Source organism: Echiichthys vipera, assembly GCF_963691815.1.
Source record: "Echiichthys vipera genome assembly, chromosome: 8".
In the NCBI taxonomy this organism is placed as follows: Eukaryota; Metazoa; Chordata; class Actinopteri; order Perciformes; family Trachinidae; genus Echiichthys; species Echiichthys vipera.
In genome coordinates, this window is record NC_139833.1 from 19,335,554 (window position 1) to 19,355,522 (window position 19,969).

A 19,969-nucleotide genomic window follows, 5' to 3' on the forward strand; every position below is an offset into this window, starting at 1 on the left:
AAGGTGTTTTCACTTTGTTTGCTCCCTATTAGTGTGCTTCTTTTGGCCGAATGAGAGCACAGCAATCAGAGTGAGACCTTGATGAGAGATGGACTTGTACTTAAATGGTAAATGGACTTGTACTTATATAGCGCCTTTCTAGTCATCTGACTACTCAAGGCGCTTCACAGTGTCTGTCACATTCACCCATTCACACAGACATTCACACTGATGGCAGTGGACATCTTCATACCATCTAATCTGATCTAACCATTCACACCACATTTACACAACCATGCGCAGCATGGGGAGCAATTCGGGGTTCAGTGTCTTGCCCAAGGACACTTCGACATGTGAACCTGGGGGAGATGGGGATCGAACCACCAATCTCTCGAACAGAGGACGACCCACTCTGCCACCAAGCCACAGCCGCCCACAGAGAGAGAGAAGTCTCTCAGTACATCTCGAATGAAACTGACACCTCCTCTGAACTCTGAACATGATTTGACTGTGATCAAACTACAGAAAGCACTTGTGACCGTACACTGTCTATTCATGTAACTAGATTCATTCACATAAAATAAGAGTGACAGGAGCTGTGTGACATTTCTCAAACGGGGTTTCTCAACCGACTCCTGCCTGTGACTCCGTTCTAATGAAGCCAGGAGTTTCAGAGCATTTTTTTGCAGTTTCTTTAGGTGTAAATTACAACACTTGAATCGCCAAATGTTTTATGTGCTATGATTTGCATTTTGTGGAAACTGAAGTATGGTACTTAACATTTAACTCAAATCAATTAAAATGTAATTACATTATAATATATCAAGCAACTGTCAGCATCACTTCTTTATATATTCAACCCTGTCTCCATATCAAGTGACCCCGTTAGGGAATCCCAACATTTCTGAGGGACTCCAGATTTACCTACCTTCAAATAAAAATAAATCTAATATATAATTACTAAGTCAATGGTTGTAACTGTTGTATATTGAACAGATTATTCCTAATTAGGAATAAAACTGGATCATAATGGACACACAATTGATTTCAACTAATGTGCACTGTTTAACATTTTAATATTTTTTTACTGCCATTAGGAGAACAGGTTGTTAAGTAACTTATAAATTGAGATCTTCACTGACTTTCTCTGTTTCCTATACAGCCTGTGGACTGACTTCCATGTAAAGGTTGGCAGCTGTCCTTTGTAATGGCAGGAAATGTGGAGGTGGACTTGGGGCAGTAGCGTGTCCACAAACAACAGGGCTAGGCTACTAGGGCTGTAGCGATACACCAATCTCACGATATGATACGATACATGATATTCAGTTCAATACACGATACATATCACGATATTCAGCCAACAATACGATTCAATACAACACACTTATTATATAAAATATTTTAAAGGGACAGTGTGTTTTTTGTGACATCTTGTGAGTGTTCCATTGACTGGGATTGAATTAGTAAAAACTGAAAGAATCAATTACACAATATATGGCTCCGACTGGACAGCAGAGATAGTACCAAGTTACTTTCCGCAAGTCCAAGTCAAGTCTCTAGTCTCTGAGAGGAAGCAGCAAGTTCTAATCAAGTCTCTTATGGTTTTAATAAATAATAAAATAAATGACATGGAACTCCAGGTCCTACTCTCATTGGAGGATTTTAAAACATTTTATAATAACTTTGAGGCAGACACATCTGGCTGTAGATAATCTGCATGATATCTTCATGACTATCCTAGATTTTGATGTATATTTGCTCTTTTTACTTGTTATTTGATATATTTCTATTGTATTATATTCATATATTTTATACTGGCTGCTCATTATGTTTGTCAGAAACGTCAGTCGTGCTGCTGTCTGTCTCGGCACTCTGAAAAAAGAGATGTTTAATGTCAGCGAGCTCTTTCTGTGAAATAAATAAAAAATCATCCAGCCACTCACACGCACTGTAATGTTTAAAGCTAATAACGCAGTGACATGGTCAACAATAAACCTGTAACATAAACTTGCATTTAGCTGACATTAATAATTAACAAATATTCCTCCCGGTTTAACCGTGTTAGCCAGCAGATGGAGGCGGCACCTGCAAGAAAACACTTTTCAGAAATATGTAATTTAATGAATGCCAATCTTAAGATCCCAGCTGACACTGGGTGTGAGGCAAAATACACCCTGGACAGGACACCATGCACAACATAAAGGTTTTTGTTGAAGTGCCTTGGTTATTTAAAATAAAAACATGCTAGGACAGCAGTGTGCTTAATGCTGATATGAAATTCTCCCCGCATCTCCCACCCAACCCCAGAGGCATTGGGCAACAGGACATAGTGTCAGGAAAAATAAAAAAACGGTAAGCAGATTTACTTGCACGCTTACTGGTGAGAAAAGGGGGAGGAAAAAACGATGACATTTTTCCCTGACAATTTTCACCAACTGCATGAGAAACATCTCTTTTTTTACCCTTATTAAATAAACGGTTTATATATGTAAAATGATGTTTCCTCACTGGCTGTAGCCCAAGGACCTAAGACCCCTGAATACAATAACGTGATTCCAGCAGTGGGGCCTGAAGGGCAGCGAGGAGACAAAGCTGAAAATATTAGAGACAGAGGTTACAGTCTGCTTGGCTCAGCCTGCTTCCTCTTCTTTGGTTTCCAAATAACCAGCATGGAAGCAAAAAATGAAAAAATTGTATATTACTATAAGTGAATATCTTTGTACACTTGTATTTTTTGCCACACAAGTGGTGTACCTAACGCCCAATTTAGACCAAAGATTTGTTACAAGACCAAAACCATTTTAGAATGTTGAAGAGAAAAGTTGCAGCAGTGTGAAATGGTCCGTCTTATAAAGCTGGCTGATGGTGTCACCTGTAACTCAGCTTGTCAAGTCGACAGTAAGGCATTGCAACTGTTTCAACAGCCAATCAGCTCGGAGCAAAGTCTACTGGTCATATCAGCTACAAACTGTCAGCTAACTGTCATCTGGCTGAAATGGCAAAGTTTTGGACAGTGGCTCATCGAGTGTACGCCATAGAGAAAGACACAGACAGAAATACAAGTGTAGCAGTTTTTCACTGTCACTGTCCTCATTTATATTTTAAGGCACTACAAATGATATCCAGCTTCAAGGAAAGATTGAAAAGTCAGAAGTTAGACGGAAGTAAAGAAAGTCATTGTTATGGAGATGATACACTGTCTCATCTAGTTGCATTGGTGTAAACTGGGAGGTTTCAGAAAATTGCAGACCTGTGAATTGCAAGTAGTTACAAGTTTCAATCTCAAATCTCATTGCAAATCTTTGGTCTGACCTAGGCCTAAGTGTCTGTGAAACTGTCCATCCCAACAAGTCCTCCACATTTAACAACAAAGTATGTAGTTTGTCCATGCCATTTAGAACACATAGGAGCGTTTTCTGATCTTACACCCCGGTCATTCTCTCAAAACTGTAACAAATCCCTGTTGACAAATAAATCAAGATTTAGAAACAAAAAAACACTTGGTTTAGGGAAGAATCATGGTTTGTATTAAAATTGTTTTAAAACAAGCACTTTAATGTGAGGTAAGGGAAACGTGGTTTGGTTGAAGTCATTAACTTTCTGTAATATATATCTATACTGTGTACATATTATTTGCTCAGTTTATCCTGATGAGAGCACAGTGAGACACACTATCTGTAAAAAAAGTAATGTCACACATCCACCTGCTCCCTGTCTGCTCCTAAAGGCATCTGCTAGATTCCACCACACCTGACCAACAACTCAGATCAAACTGTGAAACTAGGTGATAGGGAGAATTTAATTTTCCCTAGACAGTTTGTGTTAATGTTCAATACTTTGTAGTATAGTGGACAGCTCTTAATTACAGGACTTCCGTTAAATTGCTTCTTGGGCCAGTTAGTCTGCCCTGAAAATCTCTGGAGCCTGCCAAGGCCATGTTTTCCTCTTGGTGTCTCCTATCTTATTCTTTGCAGGTGCAACTGCAGTCTTAGAAGACAGCGGTCACCGTCACTCTGTAACATTCTGCATTTCCTAGCTAGTGTGAATCCTTAATGTCATGTTTATGCCTTATAGCCAATGAGATGTTAGCACATCTCCTCTTGCTATAAGAATCTGATCTTTGCTGCTGAGCCTCAGAATTGAGGTGGCTTCACGCACTACTTTGTGTTGACAACTCCTTGGTCAAGTAATTGAACTTCTTCAGTATCAGACATACAGGACTGTGGCATTTTGTTTTCTTTTCTGGCATCACAATAAATTCTTCCTTAACACTAGACAGCACTGATAAAATATGAATCAAGATTATGTTGCTGTATTGCCCATTTCTTACATAAAGTGTTTTCAAGTTTTTCATCAACATATATTAGTCAAAATTGGAAAGTTTGTCTGGCGGGTTGGCCAGTGGGCAGTGCATGGATGTGGCTCGACTTGGTTGATTCATATTTAATTTGCTTTGAAGTGCTGCTTAGTTTCAGATTTTAGATCAGAGTTCATGAGCAGTCATGAACTATGGATGGTTATTGTAGGTCAGTCGAGTCTAGCAGATGGCGTTAGTAGCAGACAGAGAGCAGAAGGTGGAGATGGTTCGCCTCGTTGTGCTGTCAGGATAAAGTGACAGTTTCTGGAAATTTGAAAAAAAAAACCTGAATTTTCCAAAGAAAGTTACCGACATCAACTTTAAAGAAATGGTTATGGTCATGGAACGATCATGGTCATGCTTTTAAAAAAAAGCAGACAACGTTGACTTATGATTCAAAACAGGAAATAATCTGCAGTCCAATGTTATAGTGAATTTATTGTGGAGTTTAGCAGTAGCAGTCTGTAATGAAAAAAAAGATAAAGTCACTTTCTTTAAATGTCATCATTAATTTTTTATTTTTTAATTAAAAATGTAATTAAATTACACTCCTCTCAGTCTTTTTACTCTGTACGTAGAATAAAGGTATTAATGTTTTTGAATTGTAACTGAATCTGTAACCGAGTTATCTTTCATTAAACAGGCTTTTACAGCAATGCTTTTACCTCTACTTCAATTAAATTTCAGCAAGTGTGAGAGCTCATTAGGAGCAAATGTTACTACTGTAAGAAATATTGGAAATGAGAAATATTTTAATTTACCTGCTGTGCCGAATAATTTGCTTGTCTGTGTCTTACTTTTCCAGTAATGATAAACAGTAAAGTGAAATTTACTGTGTGAACAGTGTCACTCATTAGTTGGAACCTGAAGCCTGTATAAGTGTGCTTTAGTGGATAATCAAGTTTGCGTGGAATATCAGTATTTGAGTTTCACAGAAGGCTGATGTTCTCATTATCTTGAGGGAGCCAGCAAGTTGTACGTGATCTGCCACCATACTACAAGCTTCAGTGTGTAAACAGAGTTAAATCAATATGGTTTTGATTACCAGGGTTAATAACAGATGCTTTTGCTAATAAACCACTTTCTCTGAGATCCTTTCAGCTGAGAGAGTAAAAGTTTTAATGTTTGTCTACTGGGGTGATTTATCTGGTGGTGTATCCCACTATACCTGTCTTCACTCAAGGGTAAACTGTGAATAGATTGTCCTGAGGATGCATCGGTAGGACAGACACGCTTTGCTTTGGGCCTTTTTTTCTCTTTCTGCTGGGCCAGGTGTTGTATTCAGATTCCCCTTGAAAGCTGTCCTCTGTAATGCCCTGAGTTTTTTCTTTTTTTATGAATTCTTTTTTGGTGAAATGAGCTCATGTGCCAAAGCATATAAAGTGCAGCTGGGAGGTGACAGTCCAAGGGGGGTTGGATGTGCAGAATGTTCTGCAGAGGTTGGATACTAATATTACAAATATTTTTTCTCAGAACATGTGGAATAGTACAACTATACTCAAGGACCATATGTCCAAAAATTCAATTACAAACACCTATGGGCTGCTCAAGGGGTTTTCATAGTGGTTTAAATAATACAGCCTAAAATAATCTTACCCAGTTAGTATGTGTTATGTTATTTTTTATATGAGTATTTAATTAAACCTAGGGAACCATTTAAATAATACAATATTTTAAGCTCATTAGATATCATAAACCTTTTTGCTGAAAACATTGCATGCTTTGCTCAATTTATTGCGGCTCGCTATTTCATGGACCCCTAGCAGTCATAGCTGGTTTTGCAATAGGTTTGGATTCTTTATTGTTTATATATTTATGTGTATGTATTGAACTTTGCTAATTAAATAAATCAGACATAGCCTATAATAACATAAAAAAAATTCATTTAAAGTAGAGCAGAAAAAGCACTACTGTGTCATTTTCATTTTTCAGGATACAGAATGACAAAGGTGATTTTGATTATGTGAAAGGTGCTTCTAAATTAGTGTAAACTAAGTGTGTTATATTTATTATTACAGCCTAGCACTGGAACCTAGTCTACAACAGCTATGCTGAGAAAGTAGCACATCAGCAGTAAAACACTGCCATGGCTGCAGTCCTCTGTTAGCATTAGGCCACAGGTGCATGAGTAGAGCATGAGCCAATATGTGTGAACTGTAATGGATAAAAGTTAAGCATAAGTGTTCAATCAGATGTCCATGAGACTAGCCGCTGTAAAACATGACAGAAACCTATCCAGTGTCCACTGGATAGAAGATTGAAGAATCACAACTGGCTGCCTGTGCAGGTCACAGGTGGAGGTATACAGGTGGAGGGGGATACTAGTGGTTTCCCAGGAAGGGGTCCTTGGTAAATGCATACATATTTAATTATTGATAGTAAAAGTGAAATTGTGATACTTAATTGAACAGATCATGATGATGCCTAATCTCTAATCACAATTCCGTCCCCATTTTTGAATAGGTGCTCGTAAGGAAATCAATATTTTTTTATTAAAGAGAAAAGAAAAAATATATATATGCATCGTAGAACTGAGAAATCTATGTTTGCTTTAAACCATCAACAAGCTAACTCACTCAGCCATGTATGAATATTGCCCAGGACTGGTCTTGGAGAGGACTTAAGGAAAACACAATGGTTGTGTAGACATGAATGTGGAAATGCTTTGTAAACTCTGTAAACCCCAGATAGAATGGTACTTACAGTCAAAGCACCATCTATGACTGACCAGCTGCAGCCTGCTGCCAGCCCTAGCATAGTTCACACATACATCCAGTCTCTGCGGAAGGCAAAATTAACCTCAGAACACATCAAACCTTTTTCCAGAGAGGCAAGGGATGATAACGATGACAGACGCTAGGCTCCCTTGGTCCTCTGGGAGGAGGGTAGTGAAGAAAAGTGAGGTGTGTCAGGACTCACAGCAAACACTGCTGATAAAGAGTTATGAAGGGATGAGGGAGTGTGCTTGATGGCAAGAATTGAGGTGATGGGGGGGTGGTATGAAGGTGAAAAAGTACATTGTCAGTTACTATCACTCCCCCAAAGGAACAATGTCAAGCCCCTCAGCACCTGCCTGAGCGTTGACTATGACATTTACCCATGCTGCTATGACTAAAGCACAGACCAGACGACCCTGTCTGAACACCAAACATCTGACTCGCCCATCTTGGCGGTTGCACTGAAATGAAGCTGTCATTCCTGCCGTGGCTCTTTCACTGTGTATCACTCTGCTGGAAAAGATTGATGGTCTTTCTTTTTTTTCCCCCACCCCTATTCAGCTCCTACGGTGGGATTAACCGATTTGATAAGTTGATGAAGTTCAGACAGCTCCAACTGGGCACAAAGATACATCTTCATTATGCTGTAAAGTGCTCCTAAAACATTATCATTAGTCTTCAAGCCTCTGAATGGAAAAAGCTAGACTGCCACGTATAAGTCTGTCATTTTAAAAGCACACTGCAGCGCCATGTGTCTGGCTTCTATCTGCTTTGATTCAGCCAAATGCGGAGATGGGTGACGGGTGATGCAATTTTACAATATGTCTTCAAAAGTTCCGTCAATAGATTTTACACAAGCGGAGAGGCATGTTCAAAAAACATAAGTAGTGCTCTTAAAACCAAACACATCACAAGAAAGAAAATGGATTGCCCCCACACAAAAAATGGAGTCATTCAATTTTGAAGTACACATTTTAAAAGCCTGTATTATCATGACTAAATATTATAAAGGATAAAACAATCGCACACAAACACAAACGAGTCAATAATTTAGCACAATCTTAAGTCTCATATGACACTTTAGACAGCCATGTGGCCATATCTGCCTCCCTCATTACACCTGTAATCACTATAAATGAACACTGATATTACATACCCTGTCGTCTAGAAATTCCATTATCATACTGATTTCCTTTTTGAATTACATTTTGTAGTGGAATATAATCACTGCCTTGACTGTGTTCCCTTCCAAAGTTTTTTTCTCTATTGTACATGGTCTGGTTGGGTGGTGGAGTACAAAGTGCAGGACTTAGAATCCAGAGAGCAGGGTTGGCATGTCATGTATGGTTAGGTTTAGGCAACAATAAATTGTGGTTCCGGTTAATGTTTATACTGTCTTATACTTGTTACTGCATAGGGGGAAAATCAACACCAAAATGATTTTAGAAAAATCTATATCATTCAGGTGACATACCAAAAATGACAAACCAACCCACAACAATGTGATTGAAAGGAGTTGCTCATATTGACAAACCCACAGAGAATTGTCACCCAAATCTGCAGCTCCCCTGGCCTTTACAGAGCTTTATTGAGAGTTCCAGCTGTCCAGCTCACAACTTTCACTCTCAGGGCTCTCCTAGCTGTAAAACCCAATGTTCACTACCTGCTCGGCACCAAACAGCAGACAGATACAGTTTGACACCAGCTGGTGAACATAGTGAAACATTTAGTAGCTAAAAAGCCAGATATTTCCCTCAGGAATTGGTAGAGACCAAAGACAGATATAAATTGAATGGATATTGGGTTTACATTTATCACATGGACACAAATAAGGACATCAGATGCATGATTATATTGCTCTTTAACTGCTGTATGTAAAAATAAACTCTGTTCTCTTTACATCATCTTTACAAGTCAAAAGAAAGATCAGTTCAGTCAGCTAACTGAAATGGAATGTATACTGTACAGTATACAGTATAGTATAGTACCAGGACCAGACCTCCCAGTACCACACCGACCTGATGAACAATCTTGTACATGTGTATATATATATATATATATATATATATATATATATATATAGTAATAGATTGTTATGTAAATATAGAATATGCACAGTATTGAATGGATGGATGGATGTATGATTTGGTAAAGGCCACTTCATACAGCAGGGCTGACCCTATCAGAAATTATTTTACAGTATTTAACAGAATGATGTTGTATTTCATCCACCTTCAAAAGTTAAGACGGGACACATTATGATTCCATACACGTTACCCAGGTACAGGAACAAAGAAGTCTATACAAGCACCTTAGTAATTGGATAGCATTCAATATCCTGCAGCAGCATGGGGATGCTGTGACAAAATACAAATAAGATTTTGGAAGCGGGAGAAGAAAATGGAGCCTCTCTAAGTTTCTAGTTACTAACTTGGCATGTATTGGCCTCCTGGGAGCAAATATTTGAAGAAAACAAATAACTAGTTGGTTTGACCTTTTTTTATTTTCCTTTTTGGAGATTGTGTTTTAAAGTCAGTTATGGTTTTTCTCAGATGCCTGACTCTTTTAAAAGGTACATGGCCAACACTTATTATTTGAAGTGCAAAAGAATGTTGGACGAAGACAAGTTCTCATTTCTCATTTGACACAGGGTGCATGCAGCCTAGTAATTGGGGCTCTTAGAGAATATCTCTACAATGTCTTATAATTACAAGGTTGCTGGTTGGATTTTGTAGACTGGCTGGGAATACATGAGTGGGGCACATGAACCATGAGTGTCAATGTTTTGGCTTCTGCAACGTGTGAAATATATCTGCAGCGGGACAACATTTAATGGTAAATGCAACTCAAGAATATTTTTATTCTTTATAAAAGAAAGTACAGTAATGTCTGGCTTTTGGGTGCTGATACCACCAAGTGCACAACCATTGCACCTGCTATGTGCTAGGGCTGCTCAATTATTCATTAATTCATTCATTCATCCATCTTCAACCACTTGTCCCTATCGGGGTCGCGGGGGGCTAGAGCCAATCCCAGATGACATTGGGCGTGAGGCGGCGTACAGTCAGTCTATCACAGGGCACATAGACAAACAGAGACAGACAACCATTCACACCTTCGGAAAATTTAAGGTCATCATTTAACCTAACACTGTGGACTGTGGGAGGAAGCCGGAGAAAACCTAAGCTGACACAGGGAGAACATGCAAACTCCACACAGCCGGGATTTGAACCAGAAACCCTCTTGCTGTGAGGCGACAGTCCTAACCACCAAACCAAAATAAAATTGTACCACAATCCATTTCACAATAATGCTGAATGATTTTATTCATTAAACAACCCCAATTCAAATGAAGTTGGGACATGTGTAAAAAGGAAATAAAAACAGAATACACTGATTTGCAAATCATTTTCAACCTATATTCAATTGAATCCACTACAATGACAAGACATTTAATGTTCAAACTGATAAATGTTATTGTTTTTTTTTGTTGCAAATATTCACTCATTTTATCACATGCACAATGTGGCTTGGTGTTGTCTTGCTGAAAAAAGCAGGGATGTCCCTGAAAAAGACGTTGCGTAGATGGTAGCATATGTTAATCCAAAACCTGTATTTACCTTGACTAACTGACAATGGTTTTTGACAAAGTGTTCCTGAGTCCACATGGTATTATCATTTGCAGAATAATGTCAGATTTTAATGCAGTGTGGGATCGAAGGTCATGTGCATTCAATGTTGGTTTTCGCCCTTGCTGCTTACATGCAGAAATTTCTCCAGATTATTTGAATAATTTGTTAATATTATGGTCCGTAGATGATGGAATCCCTAAATTTCTTGCAACTGTGCGTTGAGAAAGGTTGTTCTTAAACGTTGAGACTATTTGCTTATGCAGTTGTTCACAAAGTGGTGAACCTCACCCCATCCTGGCTTGTGAACAACTGGGCCTTTCGGGGATGCTCTTTTTATACCCAAGCATGGCACTCACCTGTTTCCAATTAACCTGTTCACCTGTGGAATGTTCCAAACAGGTTTTTTTGAAAGCATTCCTCAACTTTCCCAGTCTTTTGTTGCCCCTGTCCATGCATTTTTGGAATGTGTTACAGGCATCAAATTCAAAATTATTGAATATTTGCAGAAAACAATAAAGTTTATCAGTTTGAACATTAAATATCTTGTCTTCATAGTGTTTTCAATTGAAAATTGGTTGAAAAGGATTGGCAAATCATTGTAGGTTTTTTTTTATTTACGTTTTACACAATGTCCCAACTTCATTGGAATTGGGGTTATAAATCCAGTACACTGTTGCAGTGCTATTTCGCCCATTTTCACAGAGCAACTGACAGGAATACATTGAATATAGTTTTCCGAAGTGTTGAAACTATGCTAAGGAGTTTTCAGCAGGTTATGAGCAAAATGTGTTGCAGCTACAATACATACAGTAGGGATACACTGGAACATGGTTTCACTTGTTGTGATTTTACTTATGTAATGTCACTTAACAAAGACAAACCAGCATGTCCTTCTGTGTGCCTCTATATCTTCCTGGCTGCAAATAAAGCTACTAGTTTTAACTTCTATTTTTGATAACGGCATCATACACACACACATACAAACAAAAAAAAAAAAAAATGAATTCTTCAATACAGGAAAGATTCTGCTATGTACAAATGTGTGTGTGTGTGTGTGTGTGTGTGTGTTTGTGTGTGTGTGTGTGTGGGGGGGGGGGGGGGTAATTAAAGTGCCGGTGTCTAGGGGCCTATTGTCCCTCATCATGATCATTATAACCTGAATCAATGGAGCAATTACAGACAAGATGCCCTTAAGCAAGGCTTTTAATTCCCAGCTTCGAAGCCACTCACTCCTGCGATCTACAGTATGTGTATGATGAATTCCGATATTCAAATTACATGAAATTTATAAAGGAACCCGTATAAAATCTCTTCTTACTTCAATCTGCAATAGTGCCTCCTCTCTGTGGCGAAGCAGCTCCACATCCTCCTCACTAATCTCAGACAGGAAAGCCTGAGCCCCTCCCTCTGAGCCAACTGCATCTCCAAACAGTGGACCCTTCTCTATTTGCTCAGTGGACGGGGTCTGAGGACTCTGTAGAGGCACACGCACACACACAAACAAAAAAACATTTGATTAGATACAATGGCATTAGGTACTATTCAACCATAACAGTAAGGTACTTTCTGACAGTGAGAGGCTACTTCTTTGTCTAATGCCTGGAAAGATCAGTCTTATGTAGTTTGAATACACAACAGCAGGACACAATTTCAACACTTCTGCAACAAGCTACCTCCGCTCCTAAAAATAATCTGTACCATACAATCAAGACTGTTATAGATAAGATAATGATATTAAACAAGGTGGAGCAGAGTGTTACAGTAGAGCAGTCTTCCCCAAATTTAGGTTAAGGAAACAAAATGGGTTATTTGAGTATTTATTAAAAGAAAAGAGAGCTGAGCCGGAAGGCAAAGCTCTCGATCTACCGGTCAGTCTTCGTTCCTACCCTCACCTATGGTCATGAAAGCTGGGTCATGACCGAAAGAACAAGGTCGCGGGTATAAGCGACTGAAATTGGTTTTCTCAGGAGGGTGGCTGGAGTCTCCCTTAGAGATAGGGTGAGAAGTTCAGCCATCCGCGAGGAACTCAGAGTAGAGCCGCTGCTCCTTTGCATTGAAAGGAGTCAGTTGAGGTGGTTCAGGTATCTAGTAAGGATGCCCCCCCTGGGCGCCTCCCTAGGGAGGTGTTCCAGGCACGTCCAGCTGGGAGGAGGCCTTGGGAAAGACCCAGGACGAGGTGGACACATAACTCAGTATGATAATTCGTAGTTGGAGACAGCCCCACTTAAGTAGTTAGTTTTATCGTGTACAAGCTACACCATTAAAGTGTTTTTGCTTTTGCGGCAGCCATGTCTCATGTCTGTAGTGCTGTGCAAATGTTTTTTGTGAAACAGGCCTCTACATACTTCTACCACCTCCAGAAGCATGTAAAGGACCTCCACATCCACAGTTAATCACTTACAATGGTCATTTCTCTTATATGAAGGTAATCAATGTTTTTATACACGTCCCTGTCCTTACATTTCTTGTTTAACGCAAGAACACACCAAACCATGTTTATTTTTATTAAAATACTGACATGAAGTTGAATGTCCATTTGATCTAGCCTGTTACTGATATTTTAATAGTGCATGTTAGCTGAATGCAGATAAATGTAGGGGTAAACTTAGAGCAAGTCTGTTAATCCATGTGCACTCTTTGTTACACGTGCACAAAAAAGTAGAGGAAAGGGAAGAAACTTAAAGTCAGAGAAAAGCCTGGTTGACTTTTTTGGATTGCTAATGTGTTCCACCTTCGTGCGGCTGACTGCGCAGATAATTCATGGTAGAGGGGTCAGAATGGGTCAGAGCACATGGACCAACCCGGGCTGAGTCACAACGCTCTGTCTACATGGCCACAATCTGACTCACCACTCCTCAACAAACTCACTCACTCCTCCACATACATACCCACAGCTCCAGAATATAAAAGTACATCCCGCATGTGGGAAAGACTCTCAAGACAATCATTCTGACACCTTAGAGCAAAGGTTTACATGAAAAGTGTACACAGTTTCTCAAGTTGCCTGCTGTCGACTCTAGTCGACTCGTATGACGTGAATTTAAAGATGTGGGCGGAAAGTACTCAATAACATTTCCATAGATCTGCAAAATGTTTGTTTGTATGCATATGTATGGCATTTTGAACGTCAGGACGCCTCCTACATTTGCTCCCCATGAACTTAAAAAGCCATCTACATCTTTAGTAACAGAAAATACAGACTCTGCTCCTACTGCCACTGCTCATACTACATGTAGCAGTGGTTTCACCAGTTTGTTCTTCCACAATACTCACTGATTAGCGAACTTGCTGCTATGCATTGAGGGTAGTCAGATTTAAATAACATACCATCTAGCTTGCAGCCCCTAAAGCTCTTCACCTCTAACGCTAGCAGAGTAAAATACCTTGAAAGGATGCCTTCAGAGAGACATAAAACCTTAATAGATACAACTTTCCCCTCTGTAAGAGCATGGATCCTGAGAGGCTCTTTGTTGGAAAGACAGGATTGTCACTGTGCAGCCAGTTGATGAGTCCGGGCCATAAATGAGTTTCGATTCAGCATGGGTGTGGTGTTCAAGATGGGTCCTTCAATCAAGAATCCAAACCTCCGCCCCCACTGAAGTACTGTGACACAGAGGTGTTGTTCTGTTGAACTCAGAACTTTCTCCTTAGCGATACAGGTACTTTGTCCATATGCAACTATTCATAACATAAAACACAAGTCTGACATTTTGGGAATAAAGCACATTCTTGCTAAGAGTTAGAGGAGAAGATCGATACCACTCATCTGCATCTTAATACAAAGCTACAGCCATGCTGGGTGTGTTTTTTTCCACTTGGTCAGAAAATATTCCGCCTCCTGCATGTTGAAATCACTGGAGCATTTTTTTCCCTTTATTTCAAATGGGACAGCGAGAGCAGCGGCTAATTTAAGTGTAATTTCTATCAACCAGTTTTAATGTTTGGCTATTGCCCATTACAGAAAGCTGAACACACTGCACACCAAACAAGCACATTCAGTTGTATGAACATACGGTGGGGAAAATAATAAAATGTCTATAAATGATACTATGGATAATTGTCTTTGATTATTAATGACTTAAAAAAAAATCACCTTCAGTTTCTTGTACTTGATCAACATTATTATCTGTACAGGTACTGAATATTATGTTAAATTTGAAATATTAACACATTTTTCCTTTCTTTCTTTCTTTAACATTCTTTAACCATATGCATTTTGTAATTTCAACACTAAGCTATTTTTTACAATTCCATATTTCTATTTTTGGTAACCATGTGAATACACTATGATTTCACAGCACATTTAATATCTGGCAATGATCTACCAAAAGGAGTTGAGAAACTGAAACTGAAACTAAAAGTCAATCCATACATGCCATTAGTCCACACAGTGTCAGTATTCGGTCTTCTCTAAAGGCCCTCAGTATTTACTTACTACTTAAACTTACTTTATGCATTGACATTTATTTTCTGCTGTAATTATTACTTACTGCAATCAACCCATATACAAAAAGATCAAACTGTTTTATTATTTCTTATTTATTTACATTTTGTTTTCGCGATCAAAAATAAGGAATCATTCACTTCCGGTCTGTCTCTGATTACCAGCCTCCATCCCTTAGTTTTCATATGGCTATACAGTGAAAATGCACTTGCCAGTAACCAATTTAGATTCAGATGAAAACAAAGCTGCAGTGCATATGACTTGGATATGATGAATGGAGTCCACTGTAATATAACAGAGTGGAAAAATGACTACCCACAGCTTCAAAGGAGCCCTTGTGAGGATGCAATCAAGCAGAAAAATGGCATCTCATGATCCTGCTCTTTTTTTGAATGACAGTGAAACAAAGGGCATACTTTCACCCTCCATATCAGCTCACCTTATTCTTGTCTTTTTGTGTTAGAGGGAGCAAAGCCCTTGAACGCTCTGCAATTTTCTGAAATAGAAGCAAATTAATACACAGGGTCAATGAGTTTTGTCTGCAACAAGTAGCACTACATACACTTTTCTTAATAATAATTCATTGACCATACCAATGAATTTATGAAATATATTCTATATGTGGATACCTTCTGCAGATCCCCATAGCGCTGCACAGACTCTGAGAGTTCCGTCTTTAGTCTAGTCAGATGCAGACGGTCTTGCTGTGCAACAAAACGAGATTAGCCTTAATTAGCTCAAATGTTGTTTAATCCACTGTTTATTCTTACAGTGACAGTGAATGAGGGATGGTTGGGAGCATAAAATACCCGTGAAGAGCCACTGATTATATCAGAAAGCTGTTTGATGAGTTGGCTTGTACTGGTGATGACTTTGTTGGCTTGCTGCTGGGTGGAGTGTCTGGGGAAAAAAGGCACAGAGAGAGAGAGCATTTACTGAATTACATAAGATTTTTTTTTAGGGAGGCTGGGGTGGGGGGATTGCAGGCTTAATGGACTAGAACGCAATGTAGTCACAGCCGCATGTTGAATTATGAGACAGCCCAAACATTTCAGGTATCGGTATACTCATACCATCACTACACTACAGTCATCAGAACTGATTGTCGGATGGCTGAATAGCTTAATAGCGCTGCACACACACAAACACAAACACACCCTCTCACACACACACACACACACACACACACACACACACACACACACACACACAAATATCTACGAGGGGATTGTGTGCAACCATTTCACTAACTTTCCCAAACCAACAATATGACTTTACAGTTTTTTACGATCGAATAAACACAATTTTGATTGTTTTGTTTTGTTTAGCAAAACCCAACACACGAATAGCACAACCACATACCCAATTAGCAAAACACCTTAACTCCTTTGCAAAATGAACCACTCTTGTAAAAACTATACACTAACTTATCAAAACCATATTTTTTTACCATATGAAACACACACGTTGCATATGACTTAACTCTGTTTGCACCAGTTACACTCTGCTGTTGAAAACCTTAAACACTTTCGGCTAATTCTGCTTCTAAGTGCATAGAGTAGTATGGGTGAAGCACACAGTGAATTTGCAAAACATCGCTCGGATTTGCACAACTGTAAACACAATGTCTGCTCACACTTTTTGCAAAACAATACACACAGTGAAAACTTGTATGCATTACTGTAGACACCACACAGGACACAAGACTAATGCTGTTGACAATGTTATTTATTTTTTTCCATATACTCAAGCCAACATGACGAAAAAAAAAAACAGTTTTCATGAACATTACATTTTATCCTGTACAAAAAAAGAACCCCCCCAAAAAAGAAAACACAGCACATAAATTGCTACTGTTGGTCTCTTCTCCTAGCTGGATCTGGCCAGAGAATTTCATCCACATCACAGGCGATATCCTCATTTGCAAGACAGCGGGGAAAGAATCGCCGTGCATGCCGTATCCACCCCTGTATGGCTGTGGCCTCAATCTGGTCACAGGCCTCCTCCATGGCCTGAATGAGGGCTACCCGAGCCAGGGGGTGCAGATCGTAAACCTTCCACCGCCATGCCGAGAAAAATTCTTCAATTGGGTTAAGAAATGGAGAATATGGTGGCAGGAAAAGGACTGTGAAATGTGGGTGCTGCGTAAACCAGTTCTGAACCAGAGCAGAGCGGTGGAATGAAACATTGTCCCAGGTGACAATGTATTGGATCTGCATGTTATTTATGATTGTGAGGTTGTATACTCTGTCCAAAAATGTAAGGATGTGAGGTGTTTTATACGGACCCATGTTGGCATGGCGGTGGAGAACCCCATTCTGGGTGATTGCCGCGCAAAGGGTGATGTTACCCCCACGTTGCCCCGGGACACTAATAATTGCCCTCTGGCCAATTACATTTCTTCCCCTCCTTCTGACCTTTGAGAGGTTGAACCCCGCCTCGTCTATGTAGATGAACTCATGCTGAATGGCCTCAGCATCCATTTGTAAAACTCTCTAAAATACAGTGAAAGACAAGATTGTGTAGTTCAGCATAGATTTAGTGTACAGTACATTTACATGTAAAAAAAGGGTTATGTGTGCAGTATGCAACATCAGAGTGCTAAAGTGAACAATACATACCTCCACATACTCATGCCGCAGCTGTTTGACCCTCTCTGAGTTCCTCTCAAAAGGCACTCGGTACAACTGTTTCATTTGTACCTGATGTGCCTTCAGGATACGAGCTATGGTGGACAGAGAGACCTGATTCACATTATGAAAGATGATTTGGTCTTCAATAATTTTGGCCTGGATTTCACGAAGCCTGATGGCATTATTTGCCAAAACCATATTCACAATCTCCCTCTCCTGCAGGGGTGTGAAAATGGGAGCCCTTCCTCCTCGTTGTACTCGACCCTCAATCCTATGTTGAACAAAATACATGTAACCTACTGTAAAATGTCACAGGAAGGGGTATCAAAAGTGCTGATATGGGGTGCATACAGTAAGAAGCTGTAAACAGGTAATTTTTTTTACCTGTTTTCCAGTCTGAATGCCCTTATGACAGATGCCACGGTGAATCTGCTGAGATTTGGCTGGACTCTCAGTCCAGCCTCCCTCAGCGTCAATCCATGGTTCACAACATGGTCCACAAGAGTTGCGCGAATTTCATTGCTTAAAGTTGGACCTCTTCTCCTTTGAGCTTCACCTACTCCTGCTTGAGGTCTTCCTCTTCCTCTTCCTCTTCCTCTTCCTCGGCCACGGCCTCTGGCACGGCCTCTGCCTCCTTCTTCTCCTCCTTCTCCGATTCCCCCTCTCATCCTCACTCTTCCTCTTCCTTCCATTTTGGTTAAGCTTGGTGAACTCACCTGCTGCATTTTTATAGTGCTTAAACCTGATTGGTGTGTCTACAATTAAGCAATCTTGTGTTTGCACACCTGATGGCAGTGTTCAATCAACTGGCTCATAGGTGTGGTAATTTTACAGTCAGTGCTTTAGAATTGCAAGGAAGTGACATCTTGATATACTTCTGTGTCTAATGCATAGACGTGTGTGTTAGTGTTTCAAATCACAGTGTGTATTGTTTTGCACAAAGTGTGAACGGACTCATTGTGCTTACAGTGGTGCAAATCTGGGGCCAAGTTTTGCTCCTTGAGTGTAAGGTTTTGATAATTGGGCAACACTTTAGAATTTAGTGTTTATTCAATCGAAAAAAACTGTAACAGCGGCAAAATCACATCTCCCCCTCTCTATGCTGGCGGACCTCTCACCGTGCCTGCTGTTGCTATAAATGGCTATAAACACTTTTGACCAACTAGTTTCCGTACAAAACTAGTTCCCAAATTATTATTTTTTCAAGCATAACCTGACCCTTACTTTTAGCTTGAAGTGTTTTTGACAATGGGGGGATAATGATATTAGGAATTTGCTGTAAAAGCTGCTTTGCCCAAAAAGGAAATCCCATACTTCATCTTAAAAAGAAAAAAAAAAAACAACTCCTTTAACTAACCCTCGAGCCAGCCTGCTCTCACGTATTGTATGTAGCCTATGGTTGAGATAACATTTTATCGCAGAGTGACTGAATATTAACAGCTGTCTGATGGCGTACAGTGTAACACAGCCAAATCCTCTCTGTACCGTCATGCTTTTACTGTGAATCTTTGCCGGGTGAGAGGTTGAAGGTCCAGCCATATTCATAACTCTCAGGTGTGTCTGCTGGAAGTCAAGGTTAAGGTAGTTATTAAATATCTATGCTGTCAGGTCATCACTTCCCCCAAAGGCCAACTCCCATCCTCCATTCTTGACACTATTACGGGCTGCCCCACAGAGATAGACAGCTACACAAACACACCTCTGCTGCTGCATACTCTACTCAAATATTGATCTATGTGGTGGCAGGAGAAGCACACAAACCATAGTGCACATGAGCTAGAAGGAGCATGTGACTATAGTTGTGCGTATGTTGTGAAAAAAGACAATGTGTCACGAAAAGCAACCAGGTACCTGAAAAACATCTACTATCACATCTGTGCAGAGCAGGGTTAAATAAAGTTAAAGAGTCAGGGAAGTAGACAGAGTTAATTTTGAAATCAAATTTTACTGTAAGGAAATAATTAAATTGGACTGGAGCCAGTGTGCCTCCCTGGCTAAGTCAAACCAGACAGAAATTGTGTCTTCTATAGGAAGCACTTTTACACTTATGATGTAATCAGGATTTATGGCTTTATATAGCCTGAATGCTGTCTTATATCACTGCTGTAAAGAGTTAATAAATCTGTTCATGCTTGAAATCAGTTGGTATTATAATATAAATGGAATATTCTAAATAATGTTTCGCAGAATAGTGTATAATCCCTAAA